Source organism: Monopterus albus, unplaced genomic scaffold (genome assembly GCF_001952655.1).
Source record: "Monopterus albus unplaced genomic scaffold, M_albus_1.0 scaffold270.1, whole genome shotgun sequence".
NCBI classification, from domain to species: domain Eukaryota; kingdom Metazoa; phylum Chordata; class Actinopteri; order Synbranchiformes; family Synbranchidae; genus Monopterus; species Monopterus albus.
Genome location: NW_018128150.1, coordinates 1,747,237 through 1,755,518, shown reverse-complemented (window position 1 = coordinate 1,755,518; position 8,282 = coordinate 1,747,237). Strand labels below are relative to the sequence as shown.

General features: G+C 43.2%; 1 protein-coding gene across 1 annotated transcript in view; it reads left to right on the top strand.

The window, feature by feature from the left end:
* The window catches only part of pdss2 (prenyl (decaprenyl) diphosphate synthase, subunit 2), a 40,615-nt gene that overhangs the window by 3,851 nt on the left and 28,482 nt on the right, over positions 1–8,282 (top strand). The gene's annotated exons all lie outside the window — the stretch shown is intronic.

Below are 8,282 nucleotides of genomic sequence, written 5' to 3'. Positions count from 1 at the left end.
GGTTTGTTCGATGTCTTACCTCTCAAAGCCGAACCATTTCCAAACCACAGAGGAAACGTTACTACCTTTTTTTGGCACAAGGTCATCTTGATGTGAAGAGCCACCCGTCTCCATGATGTTTTTCTATAGCCTATTAGTTCCTTCATAGAGTGCTCTCACACGTAAGCGGATAATTAGGCACGTCATCATGTGGTCGGACAATATTGCCTTTTAATTATTCTGCCATTGGTGCAATGACAATGTTTCTATTTTTATTATAATTAAAAATCGCGATACCTCGATTTAAGAAAAAAAATCGCCTTAAAACGTAAATTCGAATTAATCGAAAAAGTCGAAAGAATCGCCCAGCCCTACCTCTGACTAGAATTCAGTTCTGCTGCTGCTTTCTACTCTAACCTTTTTGTGCCGTTTCACCTTTGATCTTCAGTACCTTGATCAGTACAGTGACCATTCAGATGCCTTTCACTGACGCACAGTAGTTCTTCCTGCTTCAGCTACAATGTAGACACAAATATTGTTGAAATGAAACTTATTTGCAGGCTGTAGCATCAGTGGTACAGCTTTGAAGTATTCAGTAGAACACAGAGCTGATTAAATTAGTCCTTTTGATCAAGGCTGGACCAAGTTAAGAACTGTTTATTGAGGAAAAACCCTTGGATGAATAAGCCAACATGCGTACCTGTAGGTATGTCCCCGCCAAAACATTTGAGGGTGCAGGAACCACATTTTGAGCGCCACTCAGCATTTGAGAGCACACAGAATCAAGAGCAGAATTAGATTTGATCCCTGGCCATGTGTGCACTTGTTTTTAAGTCCAGTTCCACTGGGTTTTGTGGGCACCAAAAGTTTTGAAAGTGCAGACTTGGAAATGAGCGTACGCATGGCCAAGAATACCTCTCAAATCTCATTCTGCTCTTACAAATCTATGCCTGTGCTCTCTCAAACACTGAGCTGGAGGCCGCATAGCACTTGAAATGTGGTTTGTGCACCCTCAAATGTTTTGGCAGTGATATGTGCCACTTTGACACATCTTTACAAAAGCACCGTTCATTATTGGGGTTCTGACTGTGAGGCCATGAAGGCCTGATTCTAAAGCTGAAAATTTTCTCAACGTTAAATATTTATGACTAGGCAACAAAGTTAAAGTTTAGAAAAGTTTTAGTTTTATATATATATAAAGTAGTGCTGGGCAAGTTAACGCATTAGTTTCGCGTTAACGTAATACTTCATTAACGCTGACAATTATTTTATTGCGCATTAACGCAGTTTATTTTTATTTTTATTATTATTTTGAAAGTCCGTTGCTCACTGGCTCTGAATACACATACAGACAAACCATGGGTCACAGGAGGGACGGGGTGTTGATCAGTACTGGCTTGAGATGGGCGTCATCACGTGTCTCAACCAATAAGAGCATTTGAGGTGGGCCGCTGCAGTGCTCAGGTGAAAATTGAGAAAGGTAGAGGACTCTTATGTGGACTTTTTCAGTTTAAATCTCTTCCACACTGCAGAGTTGATAGAACCAAAGTCATGTGTATCCAGTACAAAGCTGAATTTTGTTATCACTGGAGTACTTCGAGTCAGAAGTATCACTTAAATGCAATACACACCATTGATGCCAGCAAATCACCCACCCAAACAAATAGCGGAGGGAGGCTTCGGCAGACTACCCGATGTAGTGTGTGGGAGAAGTATAGATAAACAAAAGCAAGATAAGCTAACAAATGCCATAGCTAAGTGGATAGCTACAAACTGCAGGCCAATTAGTATTGTGGAAGATGTTGGTCTGAGGAACGTTATTAGGATCGCAATGAATGACGGCACGTATGTGCCTTGATTGATGTGCCTTGATATGAGCTTGATTACATTGTTTGAGATTTTCTGCTACTGTGTAAAGGGAATGCTTCTGTTAAAAAGTACCTTATTTGTTTAAAGTGTTTGCAAACCAAATGTTATTGCACTTTTGTTCCTATAGTAGTACTTTTAAAATACAAGTGCACAATACACTACTTTTGAATTTATTATTGAATGCTGCTCATATCAATGCAGTTAATCGCAGTTAACTCAGAAAAATCATGCAGTTAACACAATTAAGGATTTTAATCGTTGCCCTGCACTAATATAAAGAGTTTGCCACTCAAATCAGAAGTCCTGATCATCAGTGGCGTGGCAACGCAAGCAAACAGACCACAATCTGTTGTCAGATTTTGGTTCAGAAGTTGCAAAAACTGTAATAATCAAGCATAGCTTGAAAAATAGGGGTCAAGTACTTATAATTTTTAAAAATTAATTGACAAGGGGTCATTGAATGGTTTGAGTATGTGAGACTCGTATGCTATGGCCTTCACAGTCACCGGATTTGAGCCTAGTTGAACAGCTGTGGGAGCTTTTCAATTCAGTTCAGTTTGATTCAGTTTTATTTTATATAGCGCTAAATCACAACAATCATCTTAGGGCACTTTACATGGTAAGGTCTAGACCATAGGATTATTATTATTATTATAGAGAAGAACCCAACAAAATCCCCCTGAGCAAAAAATTCCTTTAATGAAAGAAACCTCTGACAGATCCCAGCTCTTGGTGGGCGGCCTTCCGCCTTGACCGGTTGGGGTGAGTGGATAGAGGTGAGAGAAAAGAAAAAAGCATCAGGAATCAGCATTCATCCCTCCAGTAGAGTTCATTTACTGAGTCAATGCCAAGGAGCACTGAAGTTTTTCTGAGGGCACATGGTGGCCCAACACCTTACTAAGACACTTTATTCTGGCTTGTCCTTTCATCTGTCTCCTGTCTTTACCTGCTGGGCACCATGCTTTTTTGAAAATCAAATCCTGGAAATTTGAATATACTGTTGGTCAGTATTCTACTATATGATGACCATCATCATGCCTAAATCCTGTCCTTAAGAAAAGTGTAGTCATATTGAGCACATCCATTCGCTCATTCATGACTTAGGAAAAAAAGAAGGCAGACAGAATCAGTATGACACCACAAATGTGAAGCCATACATTTGCATGCATTAATTTCAGGCCTTGCTTACGATGGCTAAACTTCCCAAATCCCTGCACTGCCAATGCCAAGCAGAAGGCGTGGTGACCTGTTCACAACCCTTTTTTAAATTGACAGCATCCATTTCTCGGTCTTCGTCCTCTCTCTGTTTATAGACCTCACTATCTCTCTTTTTACACCTCATCTGTGCCCCACCTCTTTGTAGGAGGGTGGTTGTGATTGATTGATGTATGCTGGTGTGGCTAGTGACATAAATATTAATCATGTGCCACCCTCAGGCCACTGGCTCACCGGACTCCCCAGGAGGAGAGCACCTTTATCATTTTTGCTCTCTAGCTGTGTTCTCTTCATAGGGCCATGCTACTGTGTTCATCAGTGCACTGAGCTAGTCACTACTTTCTAAGTAAAAATTTTGTGACTATAATTAAATCTCTAGCTATGATGAAAGACAGCCCTACTAATGTCAGCTGTATTGTTAATTTTTGTAATATAGCATGAGGTGTTTTATGTGACAGGTTTGGGTTGTGAGGAGGGAACAAAGCTTTAGGGCATGTGTGTGTTTTTCAGTACTAGATTATTGCGACTCACTCATGTATTTCTTATGTCATCTTTCCTTGCGTTTCTGTCTGGCCTCAGTTCCCTCCATCACTTTCCATCCCCTCCCTCCCTTCATGCTCTATTTCTCAACCTCCCCCCCCTCTTCTGGGTTCCTCCACCTCCCCCTGTGGTGCAGGGTTGGGTCAGAGTGCGTGGAGGTAGAGGTGGGGATCTGGGGTTGGTGTGGGGTCGGGTAGGCAAGGCTGGTGTCTCGGCGAGTGGAGGGGGGCGTGGCTGCTTGTCTGCCTTGGAGCTCCTAACGAGAGCATGATTCATGGCATAAGGGGCTCCCATAGGAGCGGGATTAGAGGTGCTCTGTCTAACCGCTCCCCTGAGAGAGTAAAAAGATATTTAATCTGCCCACCACACAGACCGCCAACACAGCACTCTGTGTGTGAAGGTTGTTGGCTTGGGGGCAGTAGTCGTCCCCCCCAACACACACACACACACACACACACACACACACAACCCCCCAGCCTAACCCAAAAATAAAAATTCCGTCCTGCAGCAAATCTATCAGTTATACTGCTTTTATTTTATCTTGCACAGTAAACTCTAAGTTCATTATTTGTAACAGATCTTTGTTCAGGGGAATGAACCAGCCATGTTGCAGCTGCCAAGGTGCCACAACCTGAACCTGAACTAGTCCAGGGTTAGTACTTTCTGAATGTCCAAGAAATAGTGGGGGGCTGCGGTGTGGAACGACACTGATTTGTTAAATACAGGACCCTGTGGCATGTCATTTCACTCACATATGCAAGTAATCACAGTGTGCCAATGTGAAAAATGATTAGGGCACACTGATGCAACTGACCACTAGTTCCTTGGGTTCTCAGATTGCAAGGAGCATTTTATCATTAGGCCTACATGAAGAGACCAGTGAGTGAGATTAGTGGACTGGAAAACATGGTTTTGGTATTTATGGAGCAGCTTCTACTGGTGTTGGACCTGAGGGTGGAGCATGGATCCTCCACACACAGAGTACAGCAGGTAGAGGAGAGCATGACATCGGCTGAAGTGAAACATTAGTCAGAGTTAACAATCCCTGTGCATGTTACTGTACGTGCAATAAAAGCTTGGCGAGTAAGAAAAAATGCACCTGTTAAACAAGCTTAAACTTGTAGAAAATGATTAGTTTTGTCTGCAGTCTGTCCTCCACCACTGGTATGTGTTATCCATAGCGAGCCTTTACCATGCGGCATTCTTACAACCCCACTGCTGGCTGTCATGCTTTTACATCAGCAGGCTAATTAGTTTACTCTTCCCTGGGCGTTGGATCTCCAATGCGCTTGAGGGTCTTTTACCCCAGGAACAGTTCTTGGGCTTTCATTCCTGGGAATAAAAAGTACCGGGGACTTTCTGGTGGAAATGCAGCTAAATTTACCTGCTCACTAGTAAACATAAGAGCAGATATTTTTCTCAGGGGGTTGTTGAGAACTGGCTCTAAATGAATTCTAATGTTGTTCTGTGTCTGTTGCTCAGATTTATAGGAGATACATTGCCTATAACAAGTATTCCCCCCCTTGGATGTTTTACCCTATTATTGATTTTATAAATCAATCGTGGTCAATATAATTTGGCTTTTTTGACACAAAAATTACAAAAAAACCTTTTTAATGGCAAAGTGAAACCAGATTTCTACAACATAATGTCAATTAAATAAAAATATGTAATGGGAAATAAGTGAATGCAGAGATATTCACCCCCTTCAAGTTAGTATTTAGTAGATGCACCTTTGGCTGCAATCACAACACTGAGTCTGTGTGGATAGGTCTCAGTCAGGCTTGCACATCTGGACACTGCAATTTTACTCCATTCTTCTTTGCAAAAACTGCTCAACCTCTGCCAGGTTGTGCGGGGATTGCGCGTGAACAGCCCTTTTCAAGTCCAGCCACAAATTCTATATTGGATTGAGGTCTGGGCTTTGACTCGGCCACTCCAGAACACTCACCTTGTTGTTTTTAAACCACTTCCAGTGTAGCTTTCACTGTATGTCTTCGGTCATTGTCTTGCTGGAAAATAAATCTTCTCCCAAGCCGTAGTTCCCTTGCAGACTGAATAAGATTGTCCTCCAGGATTTTCTTACATTTTGCCACATTCATATTAACCTCTACCTTTACAAGCCTTCCAGGGCCGGCTGCCGAGAAACATCCCCACAACATGATGCTGCCACCACTGTGCTTCACTGTGGGAATGGTGTGTTTGTGGTGATGTCCAGTGTTTGGTGTCCGCCAAACATATTGTCTTGTCTGATGGCCAAAAGGTACCATTTTGGTCTCATTAGACCAAAGAACTTTCTTCCACTTGACCATGGAGTCTCCCACATGCCTTTTGGTGAACTCTTGTGAAGATTCAAAAAGAGTTTTCTTCAACAGTGGCTTTCTCTTTGCCACTCTCCCATAAAGCTTTGACTGGTGAAGAACCCGGGCAACAGTTGTTGTATGCAGAGTCTCTCCCATCTCAGCTGCTGATGCTTGTAACTCCTTCAGAGTATTCATAGGTGTCTTGGTGGCCTCTCTCACTAGTCTCCTTCTTGCACAGTCACTCAGTTTGTGAGAACAGTCTGATCTAGGTAGATTTAGGTATGTGCCATATTCCTGCCATTTCTTGATGATGGATTTAACTGAACTCCGGGGGATATTCAGTGCCTTGGATGAAACAACGCTCTGTGTCTTACTTCCTGTCAATACTTTTTGGATTTCCTCGATATGGAGCCATCAAGGAAATGATCACAAGTGTGGGAACATTTTGAATTGGTGCCACCAAATGAGGTAAATTAGATTTCCAAGATTCAAGCCTTATTGTCAAGTCTGTTATTCATACAAAGGATATCCAAGTTTACAGTCCCCTCCAATGCCATTGTGGAGGTTCAGCAATATCTGTCTGCTCCTCCTCTGGACAGATCACAAGGCCTCTTAGGTTACTGGATGATGCACAAATCCTTATAGCCATACTTGTTCAACCTGGCCAACCAGTTCCAAGTGACACCAGCATTTTCTGTACTGTGTGAAAGGGTCTTCTCCAAAGCTGGGGACATTGTCTCAAAAAAAGAGAAATCGGCGAAAACATCTACTGTGGAGAAACTATTATTTTTGAATAAAAATACCGAAGTCACACAAGCGCACCCAGTGTACACCAAGCACAATCAAAAAACACATTATATTATAATGACATTAATTACATCCACAGCGTCATTGAACCCTGTAAATATTTGCTCTTTCCAGTGTGTAATTTGGGATGAATAATTATAAATACATTTCAAATTCTTAGGAATTCTTGGGGGGGGGGAAAACGGGGAAAGATTACTTAGGTAGTTAAAATTTCATTTAAGATACTTTCATAAGGCAAGGAAGAACAACGACAGACATATGTAAAATGAAGTTAGATTTCAGCATTATTTGTCATTTTCACAATACAACAAAACTCACTGCACACGTAAGGTGTGTCAGTGTCACCTTTGCAAGGCTGTACAACAGCCACTGCACCAGCAGATGTCACCTACGTGCTCAATGAATGCAATTTTGAGTAGTGAACCAATGTTCAATACAAAGGTCCAAAAGGGTTCAAAGCTTCATGGAGCCTCGTTTGGCCATCACTAAGAAGGGTGTGTAGTGTTATAGAAGAAGGCAGTGGGGGTCAACGGGGGGACAGAGTTCAGTAAGGAGACAGCTATGGGGAAGAAGCAGTTCCTAAGTCTACTGGTCTTGGTCTGGAGGCTCCTGAAGTGTCTCCCAGAGGGCAGGAGGTCAAACTGTTTGTGAGCAGGGTGAGGGGAGTCCTTGAGAATGCTGTGAGCATGTCAGAGACAGCGTTCCCTGTGGACACCCTCAATGGCTGGAAGTGGAGTTCCTGTGATGCGTTGGGCAGTTTTAACCACCCGCTGCAACGCCTTACAGTCAGAGACAGAGCAGTTTCCATACCAGACTGATACAGTTGGTCAGGAGGTTCTCAATGGCACAGTGGTTGAAGTTCACCAGGATGGCTGAAGACAGGTGGTTCTTCTTCAGTGTCTTAAGGAAGAAGAGGCGCTGGTGAGCATTCTTAACCAGGCTGCAGGCGTTGGTGGTCCAAGACAGATCTTCTGAAATGTGGGTCCCCGGGAATTTGAAGCTCACGACACGTTCAGCAACCATCCCGTTAATGTGGATCAGGACACGTTCAGCAACCATCCCGTTAATGTGGATGGGATTGTGTGTGCCTTCTTTCTCCCTCCTGTAGTCCACAATGAGCTCCTTGTTGACCTCTTGTTGGTGTTAAGGAGAAGGTTATTATCAGTGCACCATACAGCCAGGTGCTGTACCTCCTCCCTGTAGGATGACTCATTGTTGTCGCTGATGAAGCCAATCATCATGATGTCATCTGCAAACTTGATGATGGTGTTGGAGCCATGCACAGGCCTGCAGTCATGGGTGAAAAGGGTGTAGAGGAATGGGCCCAGCACACAACCCTGTGGTATGCCGGTGTTGAGGATGATGGTGAAGGAGCAGGTGTTGTCTGACTCAACATGCTGAGGCCTGTTGGTCAGAAAGTCCGGAATCCAGTTCCAAAGGGAGGTGCTGATGCCCAGGTCTCCAAGTTTGATGGTTAATTTAGAGTGGATGACCATGTTAAATGCTGAGCTGAAGTCCACGAACAGCATTCTTATGTAAGTATTGTTATTGTCCAGATGTCTGAGTACA